General features: G+C 45.6%; 2 long non-coding RNA genes across 2 annotated transcripts in view; one reads left to right on the top strand and one right to left on the bottom strand.

Moving 5' to 3' along the window:
* Positions 1-67: 67 nt before the first annotated feature.
* On the top strand, positions 68-14,462 carry LOC125964072 (uncharacterized). The gene is made up of 2 exons (XR_007476680.1): positions 68-200; positions 364-14,462. It is a non-coding gene; the product is annotated as an uncharacterized LOC125964072 (long non-coding RNA).
* LOC117198193 (uncharacterized) overlaps positions 6,992-21,664 on the bottom strand; it is a 38,130-nt gene continuing 23,457 nt past the window's right edge. Inside the window, exon 3 of the long non-coding RNA XR_007476682.1 lies at positions 6,992-7,091. This is a non-coding gene — a long non-coding RNA (uncharacterized LOC117198193). The remainder of the gene's footprint in view (positions 7,092-21,664) is intronic.

Below are 21,664 nucleotides of genomic sequence, written 5' to 3'. Positions count from 1 at the left end.
GGTGGGAGCGTTGGGGGACCTGGGGGTGGGGGACTTGGGGCGGCCGCGGGGGCGGGGTGTGGCCTGGGGCGGGGCCAAGGCGGAGCTCTTGGCCGCGACGCAAGGGGTAGTGCCGCAGGGGACTCCGGTGTCAGTCCGGAGCTGGAGCGCGCGCGTCGGCTCCCGGAGGAGTTTGCATGAAAGGGGAGACAAGCCAGCAGGTGATGCCCCTGCCTTTTGCGAAGACTGACAGTTCAGGAAGCGAGGCCAGAGGGGCTCTGCTCCCTGGTTTGTTGTCCTGGGAATGAGGCGACCTGATGAGGGATGGTGCGGGCCGGGTCGCTCAACATTTTGGGACCTCTCTCTTCCTATCCTTAAATCAAGGGAGGTGAACTAGAGGCTGAGGTCACTGCCAGCGCTGATCCTCGGGTGACCTCCTTCTCAGAACCTCTGTACTGTGAGAACTGGACAAAGGAGTCTTGGCGCTGCTAGAGGCAAGAGGAGTTGCCAGGGACACGGAGGAGAGATGACGCAGAGCCACTGCTAAAGCAAGTCAGTGTCCGAGAACCGAAAACCAAAATTAAAACAGGTAACACGAATTACCAGACACAGGATGGGGTCAAGGAGAAACCTTAGAAACCCCTGAGCCAAGGGTTCGCCATGTCAACAGCCACAGACCAGGGAGGAGAGCACTGCTCTGGGGTCCAGGCTGTGGGATAAGTGTCCACGAAATGCCAGCCTTCGGATGACACTAGAAGCTCCATGGGCCCACTAGGCCAGGGCTGCCAGAGCCCTCAAGTCCTGGGCCTGAAGGGGAGAGCCCAGCGCCCTATCAGACATCTGTACTCAGAGTTGCTGCTTCTGGGCACAATGACCCAGGGTCTGGGGGTCTGAGCACCCCCCAAAGGCTGGGCTAGTGGGCTCTGAGGATCTACTGCTTTGTGACCTGTGTCAGGACAGTGCTGCGAGGCAAAACAGGAGGGCCAAAGATGTACCCTGACAGTGGCCCGTAGAGCAGGACATATCCTTGGGCTCTCACCTCTCTTAGAAGGCCACCCAGGTGAGCATACCCCATCTTTCCTGGGGACCTGGGTGCTTGGCTGGGTGAGAAGAGGGTGGGGAGAAGATGGGGCCTGAGCAAATCACTTCCTCTCTGGGCCTCAGTTTCCCCATCTGAGACCCATCCAACTCCAGGGAGTTGTGTTTCTAAGTTGTAATGTCACACTGTAGAAACCTCTGCCCATAGTTCTGCCTCTCTGTGGGTGTGACCAGCCTCACATCATTCCCCACTCCGGGGACTCTTCCTGTGGGAGGGGGCCCTCCAATGCCCTCATCTGCTCACACCACACTCGGCCACCTCACCAACAGGGCTGGCACAGCAAAGAGAACACCAACCAAAGCAGCCCCAGCCCACCTGGACTGCAGGGCTTGGGGACACCCTGTCATCCCCACCTCCGAGGGCCTCAACGCAGCCCCCAGGGCCTCCACCTGAAGGGCTGGCTCCCACACCCGGGAAGTGTGAGGCATGGGGTGAGGGGACGCAAAGTGATGACATGTTTAAAGGCACAGAGATTACGTCCAAAAAAATGAAGTGTGAGATTGTAAATGTGTGTCTGGAAGGCGCTGTAGGCCTTATAGAGTTCCATTCTGTGGGGAGTGGAGGGTTCTCTTCTGGCCACCCAGAAAGTCCCAAGGAAAGAGGCAGCCAGCTGAGGTTCCAGCCAGTGACTGGCAGGGCTATAGTTGGCAAAAAGGGGACTGGAGAGATGAGCACCATCTGTGGAAGGGGAAGGAGGGCTGGGGTTCTGCTTTCACTGGGGGCTGTCAGCTCATAGCAGCTTGGGGGGCTATCCCAGCCAGACTGAGTGGCCCTATGGCACCTGATTTTGAGTGCTAAGCCTCCCCCAGGTATCAGCAGGGGAGGAATTCTGAGAGACCCCTTCAGTCCAGGGAGTGAGAACCAAGGTCTATAGGAGGACCAGACTTTGCCGGGCCATGCAACATGGGAGTGGAGTGGAGGGGGGGTTGGGGGGGGCAGTGCCCGGTGCAGAGTGACGTTGGGAATACCCCTGAGGGTCTGGGAGAGGCTGCCCTTGCCCCCTGTGCCTGGGGTGACGGCAGCAACTGAGGTGGTGCCACCAGCTACCCCCACCCCAGCTGGACCTGGGGACACAGGTTCCCTCACCCAGGAGTCTCCCAGGCCTCATACCTCCCCATCAGGTCTGACCTCCTCACCCCGCCCCTGCCTGCATTCCCATCTCCTCCATGGCCAAGGTGGCCCTACTGCCTACAGACCTCAAGGCGCCCATGCAGTCTGGACCTCTTTGGAGGGGGCCAGGTGCTTCCCACCTCTGTGTCCACAACTCCTGCCTCCCCCACACCCAGCCCCAGCCCACCTTTGCAGCTTCTGGTCACCTGCAACACCTCCCCTGGCCATCCCACGTTGGCCTCGCCTCACTGTGTCTGCCCAGCGTGGAGAAGGAAGGTAAATTAACGTGGAACAGCCACTGACAGACCAGCACCTGGTTCAGTTGACCCTGGATGGTAAACTGAGGCCTAGAGAACTCGGCAAATTAGCTCAAAGGACACAAAGCAAGTGGGGGTGGGGCAGTGGCAAACACATGATCCCAGTCTCCTGCTTTCACCAGCTAAGCCACCTCCAGATAATCTTGCTGGCCTCAGCACAGCATGAGGAGGGTGTGTTATCCAAGGAGGTCAGAGCTTTTTCTTCCAGCATAGCATGCTCTGGCCAATGGCAAAGTGGCCCCGTGTTTCTGTTAGAGAAACCTCGGCTTGGGGCTTTTTTTATTCCCCCTGCCATGGCCACCCAAGCCTGCTTGGCACAGGCCAGCTTTCTGGGAAAGGACATCCAGAGTATGAGGCAGGACAAGCTGACACTAATAAGGGGGCTGCAGCCACCCTGTGCAGCATGAGGGAAAGCAAGGAGTGGTCCAGGCTGGGCTGCGTCTCTACCCTGTACATGTTCCTAACCAGAGTTATGGCAGTGCTCTCCAAGGGGCTGATGGGCACAGCTCCAAGAGGACCTCATCAGCGCCAGGGAGGGGTGTGTACTGTGAAACAAAGCCCACCCCGAGACAGGAAAGACAAGGGTGGTAGGTTGTGACGGCTCACTGGCACTTTTGCAAACATCCAACTTCATGGAGACCTTGGCGCTGTGAACTGCCAGAATCATGCACAGCAGTGGGTCCTGAGAATGTTGACACCCAGCCATGCAGAGGGGGCTACCCAGGTCTCAGCAGAACAGCAAACTCCTGCAAAGCTGGGGGTGCCCACCATGACCCCAAGCTGGGCAAGGGCAGCCCACCTCCCTGGGCCAGGCCCACCCGACATCTTTAAGGCCTAGTTTGGATGCAGAAGCAAGGCCTCAATTGTCAATTCAGTGGCTTTCTCAGTCGCCTCCTCCCAGGGCCAGAGACAGAGACCGAACGCACAGAGGACCGCCTTCCCAGCTGATGCCCACCCACTCCTCAGCCACTCAGGCCTCAGTTGCCCAGCCAACAGCATGATGAGAATGAGGTTTGGGGAGGATCTAGGAGGGCCAGACTGGGGAGCTTGCGCTGCCCAGATGCTGCCCAGAACAGGGAGTGGTTCTCTCAGGTGGTCTGGAAGGAGTGGGTGAGCAGCTGCTTATCAGAAAACATTGCCTAATTGGGGCCTAATTGGGAAGGTTTATGGGGCCAGTAAGGGGGGCTCCTTGGGGAGATGGTGAAAGCCACTCATGAGTCATTTGAAACTGAGCCGGACAAAGAGCTCAAGGAGAAATGATCCCACCCAGCCTGCTAGCCATGGGTAGAATGAGCTCATGGGCTCTGGGATGCACATGCGTGCATGTGTGTGCACGTGTGTGTGTGTGAGAGAGAGAGAGAGAGAGGGAGGGGAGGGGAGGAGAAGAGAGGAGCTGGTACTCATACAGCTGGTACTCAAAAGCTGAGCCCTGCAGAGCCTCCACTGCGGGCCCCATCACTGCATGGCCAGACTGCCCCCTGCAGGTCGGGGAGGGAAGGGCCCAGTATCTCAGCCAGCGTCCTGGCTTAGCATCCTCACCCAGCATGCAGGCCAGCATAAACATACCTTCTCTGCAGTGCCCAGCACAGGACCTGTCCTGGGACAGATGCCAAATGGACATGGAGCTTATTCTTCACAGTGGGACACCATCTGTTCACACCACTTCATCCTCTGTGAGGTGTGTGTTGGAGACTTGGATGCATAATAAACATTTTAACATGTTTATTCAAATGTTTAAAACTTGTTTTGAAAGAAATGTAGATTCACATGCAACTGTGAAAAATAATAAGAGACTCCTTGTACCCTTCACCGGGCTTCTCCTAATGGACAATATGACAGCCAGGAAACTGACATTGACAAAATGCATCGACCTTGCTACATGAACTCATCTGTGAGCATGTGTGTTTAGTTCTATGCACTTTTATCACACATGGAAGTTCATTTGTCCACCACAGTCACACTGAACATCTCCATCACTCATGGAGATCCCTTATGCTGCCCTGTTATAGCCACACACCCCTGGCGTCTACTAATCCACTCTCCATCTATCATTTTGTCAGTTCAGGAATGCTATATACATGGAATCATACAGTAACCTTTGGGGATTGGCTTTTGCACTAAGCAAAATTTCCTGGAGATCCATTCAGGTTGTCAAGTGTATCAACAGCCCCTTCCTTTTGATTGCTTCATAGGATTCTACTGAATGGATATACCATTCACACACTGAGGGACATCTGGGCTGTGTCCCGTTTCTGGTTATTATGAATAAAACTGCTGTTAACATTTGTGTACAGGTTTTATGTGAACATAAGTTTTATTCGTCTGAGATAAATGCTCGGGAGAGCAATGGCTGGGTCATATGGTAGCTGCATGTTTAGTCTTGTAAGAAAATGCCAAACTGTTTTCCGGAGTGGCTGCACTGTTTTACATTCCCACCAGCAATGTACAAGAGATCTAGTTTCTCCACATTCTCACCAGTATTTGGGGTTGTCACTGTCTTTTTATTTTAGTTGTTCTTATAAGCATGCAGTGGTATCTCATTGTGGCTTTAATTTGCATCTCCCTAATGGCTAATAATGTTGAATATTAATGGATTTTATTGCCTCTTTGGTGAAATGTCTATTCATCTTTTGCCCATTTTCTAATTGAATTTTTTAACATTGAGTTTTGAATGTTCTTTATATATTGTAGGTATGGTTTCTTTTGTCAGATGCTGGTTTGCAAATATTTTCTCCCAGTCTGTAGTTTGTCTTTTCATCCTCCTCACCTAGGCTTTTTCAGAGCAAAACTTTAATTTAGTATTTCCTTTTATGGTCTTGCTTTTGGAGTTATGCCTAAACTCTTTGCCTAAGCCAAGATTCTGAAGATTTCTTCTATTTTTTAAATAAAAGTTTTATAGTTTTACAGTTTACCTTTAAGTCCATGATCCATTTTGAGTTTTTATATAAAGTGTGAGGTTTAGGTTGAGGTTCATTTTTTTGTCTATGGACATCCAGTTGCTTCAGCACCATTTGTTATAAAGGCTTCTTCCTCCATTGAACTGCTTTTGTGCATATTTGAGTGGAGCTATTTCTGGATTCACTGTTCTGTTCATGTATGTGTCTAACCCTCTGCTGATACCACACTGTCTTGATTTCTGGAACTATATAGCAAGTCTTAACGTTGGATAGGGTGATTCTTCCACTTTGTTCTTCTTTTTCAAGACTGTTTTAGGTATTCTAAGGCCTGCACCTTTCCATATAAGTTTTAGAATAAGCTTGTGTGTGCCTACCAAAAAAAAAAACCTTACTGGGATTCTGATAAGAATTACATTAAACCTATAGACAAATTTGGAGAGAATTGGCATATTTGCTATGTTGGGTCTTCTAATCCGTGAATACAAAATGTGTATTTATTTAGGTTTTCTTTGACTCCTTAAAATCATCATTTTGTAATTTCAGCATAAAGATCCTGCACGTTTTGTCAAGTTTATAACTGAGTATTTCATTTTCTTTGGAGTGATTATAAACAATATTGTGTTTTACATTTCAGTTTCCACATGTTTGTTGTAAGTATATGGAAATGTGATTGACTTTTGTGTGTTGATCTTACATACAACCATACAGAGCTTACTTAGTGCTAGAAGGTTTGGCTTTTTTTTTTTGAAAGGTTCATTGGGATTTCCTACATACGATAGATAATTGTGTCATCTGCCAATAGAACTTCCAATACTATGTTGAAAAAGAGTGGTGAGAGCAGACATCATTGTTCTCGAACATTAGGGGGAAAGCTTTCATCTTTCACCTTTAAGTATGATGTTAGGTGTAGGGGGGTTTTTTAGGTGTTATTTATCAGTAGGGAAAATTCTCCTCACTTCCTACTTTGATGAGAGTTTTTTTCATAAGTGGATGGGTTTTTTCAAATGCTTTTTCTATATCAGTATAAGCATATGATTTTTCTTCTTTAGCCTGTTGATGTGATGGATTACATTGATTGATTTTCAACGGTTGACCAAGACTTACATATCTGGAATGAATCCCACTTGGCCATAGTATTTAATTCATTTTATACATTGCTAAGTTCATTTTGTTAATATTTTGTTGAGAATTTTTATTTCTAAGTTCATAAGTGATATTAGTCTGTAGTTCTCTCCAGCTCTGTCTCTATCTCTGCCTCCCTGTCTCTCTCTATCTCTATCTCTCTTTGGTACTGTCTTTGCCTGGTTTGGGTATCACACAGGGTAATACTAACTTCCTAACATCAGTTGGGATCTATTCCCATCTCTTCTATTTCCCAGAAGAAATTGTATAAAATTGGTGTAATTTCTTCTGGTCATGGGGATTTCTTTGGGGGGTGCTTTTTATTTACACCAATTTTTGAAATGGTTATAGGACTATTCAGGTAGCTTATTTCATCTTGGTTGAGTCTTGGTAGTTTATAGTTTGTGAGGAATTGATTCATCTCTTCTAAGTTGTTGGATTTATAAGTATAAAGTTGTTCATAGCTTGCTTTATTATCTTTGTAATGTCCCAGGGTCTGTAGTGATGTCCCCTGTTTCATCCTGATTTTGGTGATTTGTGTCTTCTCTCTTTTTACATTCTTCAGTCCTGCAAGAGTTTATAAACAATTTTAAAGACTAGCTTTTAAAAATTGATTCCTCTCTTGTTTTCTGTTTTTTATTTCTTACTTCTTGCTTTGGTTTTATTTTGCTTCTCTTTCTAGTCTCTTGAGACAGGAACTTAGAATATTGACTTGAGACCTGTCCCCTTTTCTAATGTAGGCATTCAGTGTTATAAATTTTCCTCTCAGCACTGTTTAGCTGCATCCCACATATTGTGACATGTCGCACTTTCATTTTAATTTCCAAATATTTACACAACAAACAACAGAGCCTCAAACTCCATGAATTGAAAACTGATAGAGCTGAAAGGAGATGTAGACAAATCCACAATTATAGTTGGAGACGTCAACACCCCTGTCAGCAATTGATAGAACTACTAGACAGAAAATTAGCAAAGACATTTAAGAACTCAACAACCCATTGACCAAGAGGGTCTGATAGACACCACCCAAAGTACATTCTTTACAAACACCCATGGAACATTTGCCAAGATGGACCATACCTCATGGTGTGAAATAAACCCCAACACGTTTAAAAGAATTGTAATCACACAGGGTGTGTTCTCTGACCACAGTGGCATTAAACTAGAAATCAATGCCACAAAAGACATCTGGAAATCCTCTAAACACTCTGAAACTAGACAACACACTTCTAAATAATCTATGGGTCAAAGAGAGTCTCAATGGAAATCTTTAAATATGTTTTTCAAATTTAAAATTTTTAATTAAAGCAGAAATAATCTACCCCCTATTTGGAGAAAAGCTTTCATTTCTATAATCTACTCCAAACCAATTTTCTGAATGGTCTCTTTTCCTCCCTTGGTTTATCCACAGCTAACAGGGACAGTGCCACTCCAGAGACACTCTCATATCTGTAGGGTGGGCAGAGAAAAGGGGAAGGCACTCAGACTGAGACACCATTCCACCTGGACCACAGGTTGGGACTCGGTGGAAGGGGAGCTATTTGCACTTAGGGGTTATACTGGAGTATGCCAGGTGCAGGGCCAGTGTCCCATTTTTGAAGTCCCATCCTCATGGCTGGGACTCCCGCCCAGCCTGCAGTCTCCCTGTTGGGGCTAGGGAGCACGAATCCTGCATCCAGGCTTTTCCTGGCCCCTTGCACCCATGCATTCCTATCCCCCCAGGGAACAGCCTCACTCTCCCATCCAGGCCTGGGTGGAGTTCTGACGCCAAGACCATCATATTCAGTCAGGTGCCCAGATAAGATGCCCTGAAAGGTGTTCCTGTTCCATGGGGCTCACTGGCCTCCCCGGTGGTCAGCATGTTCCCCAGTGCCTGGCCCCAGAATTAGGAACTCACCCCAACATTTTCAGGTTCCTCTGAGGCCGCAGGGATGACTGTTAGGCTCAGCAACAGGTTCCAGACTCTGCTAGCTGCCGCTTCATCTCTTGGAGCCCTGACTGCCAAATATCACCATTTGCCAGGTTGGACCTGCATTTCCCATGGCTTCTTCCTGAAGATTCAGGCAGCCTGGACACCCCAGGAACATTTTGTGTGGGATTTGGAAAGAGTAAGTGGAGGAGAGCTATGTGCTTTTGTGCCCAAGGGGTGGATGCCAGGCCTGGGTGCTCCCCTGTGGTCAGTGAGGCCCTCCAGCTCATGCTGGACCTCCTGGATTGGCCAGGGTGTGCTTACCACAGTACAAAGGGCAATAGCACATCCTGCTAAGACACCTCCATCTGTCTCCATTCCCTCCTGGACTTCCAAATGAACAGCTTCATAGACACTGTGTAACCATCTCCAAAGCTGCATGAGGTCAAATCTTTGTCATGAATATGAACGCATCTCTGAACAGTTTACTTCTGTGCTCAGACCCTACAGTTTGATGACAAAGACTTCCTGAGATGCCAGTTAACTTGGTGGCTGGTAAAGGTGCTATTTCAGTGTCAGTGAGGGAGGCTGCTGGTGTCATAGTAGGGCTGCCAGGGAACAGCAGTCATCCTTGAGAGTCCAGGCCCAGAAGCTGGTCCCACCCTGTCTGTGTCCCTCCCAAATGCCAGGGCCAGCTCTAAGCCCAGTGTGACGATGGAAGAAAGCATAAATGTCCAGCAGGGTTGAAAACTGATTTAACAAGAACTAATGAACTATTTGAAAAAGAAAAAGAAAGTCACACCCTAGCTTTGCCATAAACAATTTTCAGAGGGATCAAAGAGACTTTAAAATAATGAAAATATAGGACACCTTTCCATTGAAGGGTTAGAATGATTTTTGTAAGCATAAGTAGAAAACATTGGTAAAATGATGCACCTTTTTAGGCCACCTGGCAATATATCTGAAAAGTTTTAACATTGTCAAAACTTTGACCCAGTCTCTGGGCTTTTATGCTAGAAAAGGAACAGAGATTCACAAACATTCTGGGAGGGGATAGGGATCAAAGCATCATTTTTAATAGTACAAAATTACAAACATTATAAATGTCTTCCAGAGGAGATCTGTTTCCAGGAATGTTTAACTGCTTAAAGATACAAGAAAATTTCTGGTTAAAGATGGCTGTTGGGGCTTCCCTGGTGGCACAGTGGTTGAGGGTCCACCTGCCGATGCAGGTCACATGGGTTCGTGCCCCGGTCCAGGAAGATCCCACATGCCGTGGAGCGGCTGGGCCCGTGAGCCATGGCTGCTGAGCCTGCGTGTCTGGAGCCTATGCTCCGCAACAGGAGAGGCCACAACAGTGAGAGGCCCGTGTACCGCAAAAAAAAAAAAAAAAAAGTTGGCTGTTGGATGTTTTTTCAAAATGGCGGAGGAATAGGAGAATGTGGAGTTTATCTCTCTTCACAAATGCATCAGGAATATACCTACAGATGGAACAATTCACACAGAGCACTGGCTGAACACTAGCAGAAGACCGTGAACACCAGAAAGGACAGGAAAGATCCCTTCATAACCAGATAGGATGAAAGAAAGAGAAGGGGAAAAGAAGAGGAGAGGAAGCGGGATGGGACCTGTGCCCCTGGTGGGGAGCCGAGGAAGAGGAGAGGTTTCCACATCCGGGGAAGCCCGCTCATCAACAGGGAAATCAGTTGGGACAGAAGTAGCATCTGAGGCTGTCAGAGGAGGGTGAAACAGCTGGTCTGTGGCAGACAGGACAGAGTGTGACCTACACAGATGGTTCATGCAACAGCCCTGTGGGCCCCAGACTGGGATGTGTGTCTGCCAGTGTATAAGGGCTGGGAGCTGGAAGGTGGAGATTGGAGAGCAAAGCCGGGGAGAAGACTGCCATTGGCTGCAAGGAGACAGCCTTAGGGGACAGGAGGGAGGTAATCCAGAAATGGGAATGCTTATGGAGGAAATCCAGACTGCCACAGAACCAAGGTGACACTGTTGAGTGATGTGCAGGGGTGGAGCCACCATTGCAGTCTCTCTCTTCCCACGTGCCAGCCTCTGCCCCCACCAGGCACTAAGAAAAGGCCCCTGCCAAGGCTGGCACACACGTGCCTGCCTCCAGGTGCTAGGAAAAGCCCCTTCCAGGGCTGGCCTTCTCATGCCTGTTGCTGGGCAATAGGAAAGGCCTCCACCAAGGCTGGCACACACGTTCTTGCTGCTGCCAGGCACTAGGAAAAACCCCTACTAGGGCTGGCCTTCTCGCACATGCTCCTGGGTACTAGGAAATGTCCTGAAAAGGCTGGCGCACACAAGCCTGCTGCCAGGCGCCAGGAAAAGCCCCTACCAGGGCTGGCCTTCTTGTGCCTGCTGTCAGGCATTAGGTAAGGCTCCCGCCAGGGATGATCCTCTCACAACAGCTGCCGAGCGCTAGGAAAGGCTCCCACCAGGGCTGGATTTCTCGCACCCATAGGTACCAATTTCCCCGCAGACCTCCTCACCATCCAGATGGATCTCTCGCAGCTGCCAATCCCCCACCCACCAACGCATCTGTTGCCACTGGGGCTCCCATGACCCCAGAAGTCATGCCACCTCTGTGTCCTGTCCTCACCAGGGCAGACTGACACACAGAGGTGGGGCTAAAACCACAGCTGAGCTCCACGGGCGGAGCAGCTAAGGAAGAGGAACGAAAATCTTTCTGTGCAGCTGCACAAGCCATGGATTAAATTCCCACGATCAGCTTGGTAAACCCTGCATTTATGGAATATCTGAATGGACAACCAGTGTTCCTACAACAGAGACTGATCTATGGGGGTAAGTACATGCGAGAGTTGGGCCAGGTCACAGTCTGAGCTGCCCCCACAGTGCCCACAGTGGGTCCAGAGACCTACCTAGAGGTATTAGAGGGCCTCCTGGGGAGGCGGAGGTTGACCGTGACTCATGGTGGGGGAAAGGACACTGACAGCTGAGACCCCAGGAAAATATTATTATTACTAATATTTTTAATCTGTTGTTCTGTTCTTATTTATTATTTTTTTAATTAAAAAATTTTAATGGTCTTAATTTTTTATTGTTATTTTTTATTTTTCTATTTTTACTTTTTCATTGTTTTGTGTTTTTTCTTGTTATGTTTTGTTTTTAATTTTTTTAATCATTTTTGTGCATCTGTTTTATCTTTTCTTTGCTTTTTTTGATTTGCATTCTGCTTCTGTTTTGTTTCTTGTTTTTTGTTAGTTTTGGTTTAAATTGTTTGATTTTATTTTGGCATTCTTTTCTTTGTCTGGTTGTTCTCTGGTTCTTTGTTTTCTTTGTTTTTGTTTCTTTTGTATGTGTGTGTTTCTTTGTTAGTTTTTGTTTGTTTTTGCTTTTACCATTTGTCTTGGGTTTTATTTGTCTGTCCATTTGGTTTCTTTTTTTCTTTTTTTTTTTAACTGTTGTTACTGTTTTTTGTCTTTGTCTTTGCTATTTGTCTTGGGTTTCATTTGTCTGTTTGTTTTCTTCCCCTTCCCTTTTTTTTTTTTTTTGCCACACCATGTGGCTTGCAGGGTCTTGGTTCCCCAGCGGGTGGTTGGCCTGAGGCTCTGGGATGGGAGTGCAGAGTCCAGGATGCTGGATCGCCAGAGAATTCCCAGCCCCGGGAAATATTAATCAGCAAGAGCTTCCAAGGAAGTCTCCATCTCAACTCCACCCAACTGGCCCCACCCAACTGCCTGCAGGCTCCAGTGCTGGAAGCCTCACACCAAACAACAAGCACGACAGGAACACAAACCCACCCATCAGCAGACAGGCTGCCTAAAGTCATACTAAACTCACAGACACCCCAAAACATATCACCTGACGTGGCCCTGCCCATCAGAAGGACAAGATCCAGCTCCACCCACAAGAGCACAGGTACCAGTCCCTCCCAGCAGGAAACCTACACAAGCCACTGGACCAAGCTCACCCCCCAGGGGCAGACACCAGGAACAAGAAGAACAATGACCCTGCAGCCTGTGGAAAGGAGAACTCAAACACACTAAGTTGGACAAAATGAGAAGACAGAGAAATATGTTGCAGGTGAAGGAGCAAGATAAAAACCCACAAGACCAAATAAATGAAGAGGAAATAGGCAATCCACCTGAAAAAGAATTCACAGTAATGATAGTAAAGATGATCCAAAATCTTGGAAATAGATTGGAGGCATGGATCGAGAAAATACAAGAAATGTTTAACAAGGACCTAGAAGAAATAAAGAACAAACAAACAGTGATGAACAACAAAATAACTGAAATGAAAAATACACTAGAAGGAATCAATGCCAGAATAACTCAGGCAAAAGAACGGATAAGTGAGCTGGAAGATAGAATGGTGGAAATAACTGCCAAGGAGCAGAATAAAGAAAAAAGAATGAAAAGAAATGAAGGCAGTCTCAGAGACCTCTGGGACAAAGTTAAATGCACCAACATTCGAATTATAGGGGTCCCAGAAAGAGAAGAGAAAATATTTGAAGAGATTATAGTTGAAAAGCTCCCTAATATGGGAAAGGAAATAGCCACCCAAGTCCAGGAAGCACAGAGAGTCCCATACAGGAAAAACCCAAGGAGAAACACACCAAGACACGTATTAATCAAACTAACAAATTAAATACAAATAAAAAATATTGAAATATTGAAAGCAGCAAGGGAAAAACAACAAATAATATACAAGGGAATCCCCATGAGGTTATCAGCTGATTTTTCAGCAGAAATTCTGCAGACCAGAAGGGAGTGACAGGATATATTTAAAGTGATGAAAGGGAAAAACCTACAGCAAAGATTACTCTACCCAGCAAGGCCCTCATTGAGATTCAATGGAGAAATCAAAAGCTTTAGAGACAAGCAAAAGCTAAGCAAATTCAGCACCACTAAACCAGCTTTACAACAAATGCTAAAGGGAATTCTTTAGGCAGGAAACACAAGAGAAGAAAAAAGACCTACAGAAACAAACTCAAAATAATTAAGAAGATGGTAATAGGAATATACATATTGATAATTACCTTGAATGTAAATGGATTAAGTGCTCTAACCAAAAGACACAGACTGGGGTCTTCCCTAGTGGTGCAGGGGTTGAGAATCTGCCTGCCAATGCAGGGGACACGGGTTCGAGCCCTGGTCTGGGAAAATCCCACATACCATGGAACAACTAGGCCCGTGAGCCACAACTACTGAGACTGCGCATCTGGAGCTTTTGCACCACAACAAGAGAGGCCGTGACAGTGAGAGACCCGTGCACCGTGATGAAGAGTGGTCCCCACTCACCGCAACTAGAGAAAGCCCAAATACAGAAACGAACACCCGACACAGCCATAAATAAATAAATAAATAAATAAATAGAAGACACAGACTGGCTGAATGGATACAAATACAAGACCCATATATATGCTGTCTACAAGAGACCCACTTCAGACCTAGGGACAAATACAGACTGAAAGTGAGGGGATGTAAAAAGATATTCCATGCAAAGGGAAATCAAAAGAAAACTGGAGTAACAATACTCATTTCAGACAAAATAGACTTTAAAATAAAGACTTCAAAGAGACAAGGAAGGTCACTACATAATGATCAAGGGATCAATCCAAGAAGAAGATATAACAGTTGTAAATATATATGCACCAAACATAGGAGCACCTCAAGACATAAGGCAAATGCTAACAGCCATCAAAGGGAAAATCGACAGTAACACAATAACAGTGGGGGACTTTAACATCCCACTTATACCAACAGAGAGATCATCCAGACAGAAAATAAATTAGGAAACCCAAGCCTTAAGTGACACATTAGAACAGATAGACTTAACTGATATTTATGGGACATTCCATCCAAAAGCAGCAGAATACACTTTCTTCTCAAGTGCACATGGAACATTCTCCAGGATAGATCACATCTTTGGTCACAAATCAAGCCTCAGGAAATTTTAAAAAATTGAAATCGTATCAAGTATCTTTTCCATCCACAACGCTATGAGATTAGAAATCAATTACAGGAAAAAAACAACCTGAAAAATGTAAACACATGCAGACTAAACAATATGCTACTAAGTAACAAAGAAATCACTGAAGAAATCAAAGAGGAAATCAATAAATACCTATAAACAATTGACAACAAAAACACGATGACCCAAAACCTATGGGATGCAGCAAAATAAGTTCTAAGAGGGAAGTTTATAGCAATACAATCCTACCTCAAGAAATAAGAAAAATCTCAAATAAACATCCTTACCTTACACATAAAACAACTAGAGAAAGAAGAACCAAAAAACCCCCAAAGTTAGCAGAAGGAAAGAAATCATAAAAATCAGAGCAGAAATAAATGAAATAGAGATGAAGAAAACAATAGCAAAGATCAATAAAACTAAGAGCTGGTTCTTTGAGAAGATAACCAAAATTGATAAACCTTTAGCCAGACTCATCAAGAAAAAAAGGGAGATGACTCAAATCAATAAAATTAGAAATGATAGAGGAGAAGTTAAAACAGACACCACAGAAATACAAAGGATCATAAGAGACTACTACAAGCAACTATATGCCAATAAATGGATAACCTGGATGAAATGGACAAATTCTTAGAAAAGTACAACCTTCCAAGACTGAACCGGGAGAGAATAGAAAATATGAGCAGACCAATCACAAGTAATGAAACTGAAACTGTGATTAAAAGTCTTCCAACAAACAAAAGTCCAGGACCAGATGGCTTCACAGACAAATTCTATCAAACATTTACAGAAGAGTTAACACCTATCCATCTCAAACTCTTCCAAAAAATTGCAGAGGGAGGAACACTTCCAACTCGTTCTACGAGGCCACCATTACACTGATGCCAAACCCAAAATATCACAAAAAAAGAAAATTACAGGCCAATATCACTGATGAATATAGATGCAAAAATCCTCAACAAAATACTAGCAAACCAAATCCAAAAGCACATTAAAAGCATGATACACCATGATCAAGTGGGATTTATCCCAGGGATGCAAGAATTCTTCAGTATATGCAAATCAATCAATGTGATACACCATATTAACAAATTGAAGGAGAAAAACCATACGATCATCTCAATAGATGCAGAAAAAGCTTTTGACAAAATTCAACACACATTTATGATAAAAACTCTCCAGAAAGTGGGCATAGGGGGAACTTACCTCAACATAATAAAGGCCATGTATGACAAAGCCACAGCAAACATTATTCTCAATGGTGAAAAGCTGAAAGCATTTCCTCTAAGATCAGGAACAAGACAAGGGTGTCTACTCTTGCCACTATTATTGAACATAGTCTTGAAAGTCCTAGCCTTGGTAATCAGAGAAGAAAAAGAAATAAAAGGAATCCAAATTGGAAAAGAAGAAGTAAAACTGTCACTGTTTGCCGATGACATGGTACTATACATAGAAAATCCTAAAGATGCCACCAGAAAACTACTAGAGCTAATCAATGAATTTGGTAAAGTTGCAGGATAGAAAATTAATACACAGAAATCTCTTGCATTCCTATACACTAACAATGAAAGGTCAGAAAAATAAATTAAGGAAACCCTCCCATTTACCATTGCAACAAAAAGAATAAAATACCTAGAAATAAACCTACCTAAGGAGGCAATAGACCTGTACACAGAAAATTATAAGATGCTGATGAAAGAAATCAAAGATGACACAAACAGATCGAGAGATATACCATGTTCTTGGACTGAAAGAATCAATATTGTCAAAATGACTATACTACCCAAAGCAATCTACAGATTCAATGCAATCCCTATCAAATTACCAATGGCATTTTTCACAGAACTAGAACATAAAATTTTACAATTTGTATGGAAACACAAAAGACCCCAAATAGCCAAAGCAATCTTGAGAAAGAAAAAAGGAGCTGGAGGTATCAGGCTCCCGGACTTCAGACTATACTACAAAGCTACAGTAATCAAGACAGTATGGTACTGGCACAAAAACAGAAATATAGACCAATTGAACAGGATAGGAAGATAAACTCACGCACATATGGTCGCCTAATCTATGACAAAGAAGGCAAGAATATACAAATGGAGAAAAGACAGCCTCTTTGAGTGCTGCTGGGAAAACTGGACAGCAACATGTAAAAGAATCACACCATACAGAAGAATAAACTGAAAATGGCTCAAAGACTGAATGTAAGGCCAGACACTATAAAACTCTTAGAGGAAAACATAGGCAGAACACTCTATGACATAAATCACAGCAAGATCCTTTTTGACCTACCTCCTAGAGAAATGGAAATAAAAACAAAAATAAACAAATGGGACCTAATGAAACATAAGCTTTTGCACAGCAAAGGAAAACATAAACGGGATGAAAAGACAATGCTCAGAATGGGAGAAAATATTTGCAAATGAAGCAACTGACAAAGGATTAATTTCCTAAATTTACAAGCAGCTCACGCAGCTCAATATCAAAAAAAAACCAAACAACCCAATCAAAAAATGGGTGGAAGACCTAAATAGACATTTCTCCAAAGAAGACATACAGATGGCCAACAAACACATGAAAAGATGTTCAACATCACTAATTATTAGAGAAATGCAAATCAATACTACAATGAGGTATCACCTCACACCAGTCAGAATGGTCATCATTTAAAAATATACAAACAATAAATTCTGGAGAGGGTGTGGAGAAAAGGGAACCCTCTTGCACTGTTGGTGGGAATGTAAATTGATACAGCCCCTATGGAAAACAGTATGGAGGTTCCTTAATAAACTAAAAATAGAACTACCATATGACCCAGCAATTCCACTAGCGGGCATATACCCAGAGAAAACCATAGTTCAAAAGACACATACAAAAAAAAAAAAAAAAAAAAAAAAAAGACACATACACCCCAATGTTTATTGCAGCACTATTTACAATAGCCAGGACATGGAAGCAACCTAACTGTCCATCAACAGAGGAATGGATAAAGAAGATGTGGCACATATATACAATGGAATATTACTGAGCCATAAAAAGAAACAAAATTGCACTATTTGTAGTGAGGTGGATGAACTTAGAGACTGTCACACAGAGTGAAGTAAGTCAGAAAGAGAAAAACAAATAGCATATATTAATGCATATATGTGGAATCTAGAAAAATGGTATAGAATGATCTTATTTGCAAAACAGAAATAGAGACACAGACATAGAGAACAAGCATATGGACCCCAAGGGGGTAAAGGGGGGGTGAGATTAATTGAGAGATTGGGATTGATATATATACACTATTGATACTATGTATAAAATAGATAACTGGGACCTCCCCAGTGGCGCAGTGGTTAAGAATCTACCTGCCAATGCAGGGGACACGGGTTCGAGCCCTAGTCCAGGAAGATCTCACATGCCATGGAGCAACTAAGCCCGTGCACCACAACTACTGGGCCTGCACTCTAGAGCCCGCGAGTCACAACTACTGAGCCCGTGTGCTACAACTACTGAGGCCCACGCACCTAGAGCCCATGCTCTGCAACAAGAGAAGCCACTGCAATGAGAAGCCCGTGCACCGCAATGAAAAGTAGCCCCCGCTCGCCGCAACTACAGAAAGCCTGTGCGTAGTAACGAAGGCCCAATGCAGCCAAAAATAAATTTTAAAAATAAATAAATTTATCTAAATAAATAAATAAATAGATAGGTAACAAATGAGAACCTACTGTATAGCTCAGGGAACTCTACGCAGTGCTCTGTGGTGACCTCAATGGGAAGGAAATCAAAAAAAGAGGGGATATGTGAATATGTATAGCTGATTCACTTTGCTGTATGGTAGAAACTAGCACAACATTGTAAAGCAACTATACTCCAATAAAAATTAATTAATTAAAAAAAAGAGAAGAGGGCTGTTGATCCCACATATTGATTTCTTCTTCCTCCTAAGACCTCACTAAAATGATAATAAGTGAATAAAAAGACATGAGGCCCATGGAACAAAGTGATCCAGAGAAGCCAATGAGAGATTACAACAAATTTTTGAAGGAAAGAAAACAGGTGGGTAAGCCTGGGTTTGCGGAGTGTAGTATAGGTTGGGGTCCAGCAGACCCCTGACTGAGAAGACAGCTGGAGTCCAGGGAGGCTGTTATGGGCTAAATTGTGTCCCTCCCCACTCCCCTTTCAAATATTGCCCCAACCCTCAGGACCTCAGAGTGGCTGTATTTGGATGTAAGACATTTAAAGAGGTGATGAAAGTAAAATGAGGCCATCAGGTTGTCCCTAATCCAAGTCAGGAAGTGGAGATGAGAGCAGGGACCACACAGGATGAGAACGGAGGAGGGGGACAGGGCGGGATGGAGGGTCCTGTCCAGGGCATACCACTCTGCTACATCTGCAGGCAAGTCTTAACCTTCCCAGGCCTCAGTTTGTCCACCTGTAAGGTATGAGGGCTGGTATTTGAACTGACATTCTGCTATTCTCTGTTACATAGCATGGCCTGGCAGGGTAAGAAAGGTTAGAGGTGAGAAATTGGCATCTATCTTCTCTATATCATGATTTTTTACCAGGATCAGCAACAGGTGGAGACTGCTGCTATCTGAGTCACCTTTGACATAACCGGGCTTCTGGGGCCCAGGGCCCAGGTGACTTGCGGTGGGCCTTCTGTTAACTTCAGGGTCTTCCTCAACCAGACCAAAGTGAGGCCCATCCTGGACAGCTGAGCTCCCCACTGTGGTTTTCCTGTCTGGCCAAAGCAAGCTGAGATGCCTGGAGGTCAGTGAGTGAGGGCCGGGGATGGGGGGGAGGGCGAGTCAGACAGACACCAGGAAAGAAGATCATTCAGGGTCTTGCACTGAGCAAGTGGTCACACAAGTCTGGAGCCCAAGGCTCCCGAGTCCCTTGGGCTGCTGCACTATCAGACTACGGGGCAAACAGAAGAAGGAACCAGGTGAGAGAAGCATGTGCTTAGATCAGAGAGCTGGTAGTGGTGGGGCAGGCTCTGGCCATCCCTGCAGGGAGAACTGACAGGCCTCTCAACACTCCTGTGGGTGCGAGGAAAAGAAGAGCCAGACAGCTCCAACGGTGGGCTGCTATCAGCTCAGATGGGAGGACTAAGGGACCAGCAGTTTCAGGGACACAGTAAGTGTGAGGTGTCAAGTTGATTATCGACATCAAGGTTAGAATTGAGGGAAGGTGGTCATCAGCGTATCAAAGGCATTTAAGGGAACAGATTTGAGATTCCTGTCACACTGGTAAGTTAGAACAAGCTGCATCCCCCATCTTACAAATTCAGCCCTGTATTCCAGGGACCTAGCACATCTGCAACAAAGCAATCAACAACAAACTGCATAGCAGCTACAGAAACCCCACCAGCACCTTGGACACCTGAAAACAGCCGTGGACTTGCACTTGGTGGAAGCAAGTCCAAGGTGGCAGGGAAAGGCCATTGTGAGCCTGTGGACACTGCATGTCCATCAGCATAAGGACTTGCTTTGAGAAGACTTTCCCCAAACTCATAGACAATGAGGATTTTGCTACCTGAAACCACGATGGTGAGAGTCACACAGCCCATTCTTTCTTGAGAGATAGGAGTCCCATGGATCACTCTGACATGGACAAGCAGTGTCGGTTTCCAAACCTGGTGTGGCAGGCAGGGTTCTAGGGTGCCCCCCAAGATTCCCACCCACAGGTGTTCACACCTTGCCCAAGCCCCAACCCTTGAATGGGAATGAATCCATGATTGTGATGGAGTCTTGCTACTGACCAGTTGGCTTTGAAAAGGCTGAGTATCTAGGTAGGCCTGACCTAATCTGGTAAACCTGTAGATGGGACTGGTCCTCTCTGAGGTCACAGAGGTTGGAGGTATGAGTGGGCCCAGGGAGGGCCAGAAGATGAGAATGATCCTTAGCTGCTGAGAGCAGTCCCCAGCCAACAGCAGTGAGACAACAGGGACCTCAGCCCTAGAACCACAAGAACACAGGTTCTGCCAACGATCCACAGGTGTTGGGGTAGCTCTTTTCCTGGTCCAACCCCCAAGTGAGAACACAGCCTGCCTGCCCCTTGATTTCAGCTTGGTGATACCCTGCTCAGAGGCCACACTGCATCCAGTTTCGATCTACAGACTGAGATGATACATGAGTCTTAAGTGCTGACCCCGTGCTAATTTGTTATGTGGCAAAAGAAAACTAACTCAACCGTTACAAAGCTTAGATCAAGGGGTTTCTTCCGACATGACTTTCTACAACAATTTCAATTTATGGGTTCCAGCAGGTGAAGGCCATTTGAGCAACATTTCTCCCCAGACAATGCCATCCATTCCCAAGTGACCGTTACTTGCTAACCTCTCCTTCTCTCCAGCCCCTATCCTGCCCCACCCCCACAAATACCACTGGGAGCCCCAGTTGCTGACAGCACACAAACCAGAGCTGACCCTGATCTCCCAGACCCTCTCAGAATCACTCAACACAACATCAGACCCTTTAAAAGGCCCCTCCTCCTCCCTAGGACACTTCGAGACTCCCCTTGGCATGAGGCCTCCCCAGCAAGTCAATGCACTCAATGTGGCTTCATTACAAGGGTGCCCCTGGTGGTCTTTACCTACCAGGCTTTATCAGCAGGTAGGAGGAGCACTTTGAATGTTCTGATCTTGTTTTCTCCCACCACCTAAATCTGTCCCTTGGACACAGAGATCAGTCATGCATCCTGTTCCTTGGTTCTTCTGTCCATAGATAAACTAATCCCAGGGCCATGCAAAAGACCTGCAGGGGGTGGTGGGGGAGGATTAAAACCAGATTACATCTCTAGGCAGGTAGAGGCAGCTTCTTCCAGTCCTGTGTTTCCCTGAGTGTCAGGTGCCTTCCCTGCCACCAGAGCATGGAATGACAGCAACTGCAAATGTTCACAGCGGCTTTTGGGGGTCTGGACCTTTTGTTCTGGAGCTCATCCTATGCCATCTTCTTAAAATCATGAATTGACCCAGACCACGTCTGCCTCTGGCCCTTCTCAACTCACTACTCGGCAGAAAGCTGGAACCACCAGAGGACAAAGAGCTGAAAATGCCAGCCATCTCAGGATAAAGGTCACTGGACACCATTCACCATCTGAAGCAGAAGTAGCATGATGCCATTACCTAAGGAGATAACATGAATCATGAACAGGAAATTAGTTCCAAAAGGATCAATTGAGACAAAAAGACTTGAGAGGTGGAGAGAAGACAGCCCACCTGTGGCCTTGGGATCTGAGAAAAGATGCAGAAGTGGGTCTCATGGTTTTCTTTTTGCCTCCCAGT

Source organism: Orcinus orca, chromosome 3, assembly GCF_937001465.1.
Source record: "Orcinus orca chromosome 3, mOrcOrc1.1, whole genome shotgun sequence".
NCBI classification, from domain to species: Eukaryota; Metazoa; Chordata; class Mammalia; order Artiodactyla; family Delphinidae; genus Orcinus; species Orcinus orca.
Note: the sequence above shows the minus strand (reverse complement) of the source record. Positions and strands in the feature narration are given on the sequence as shown.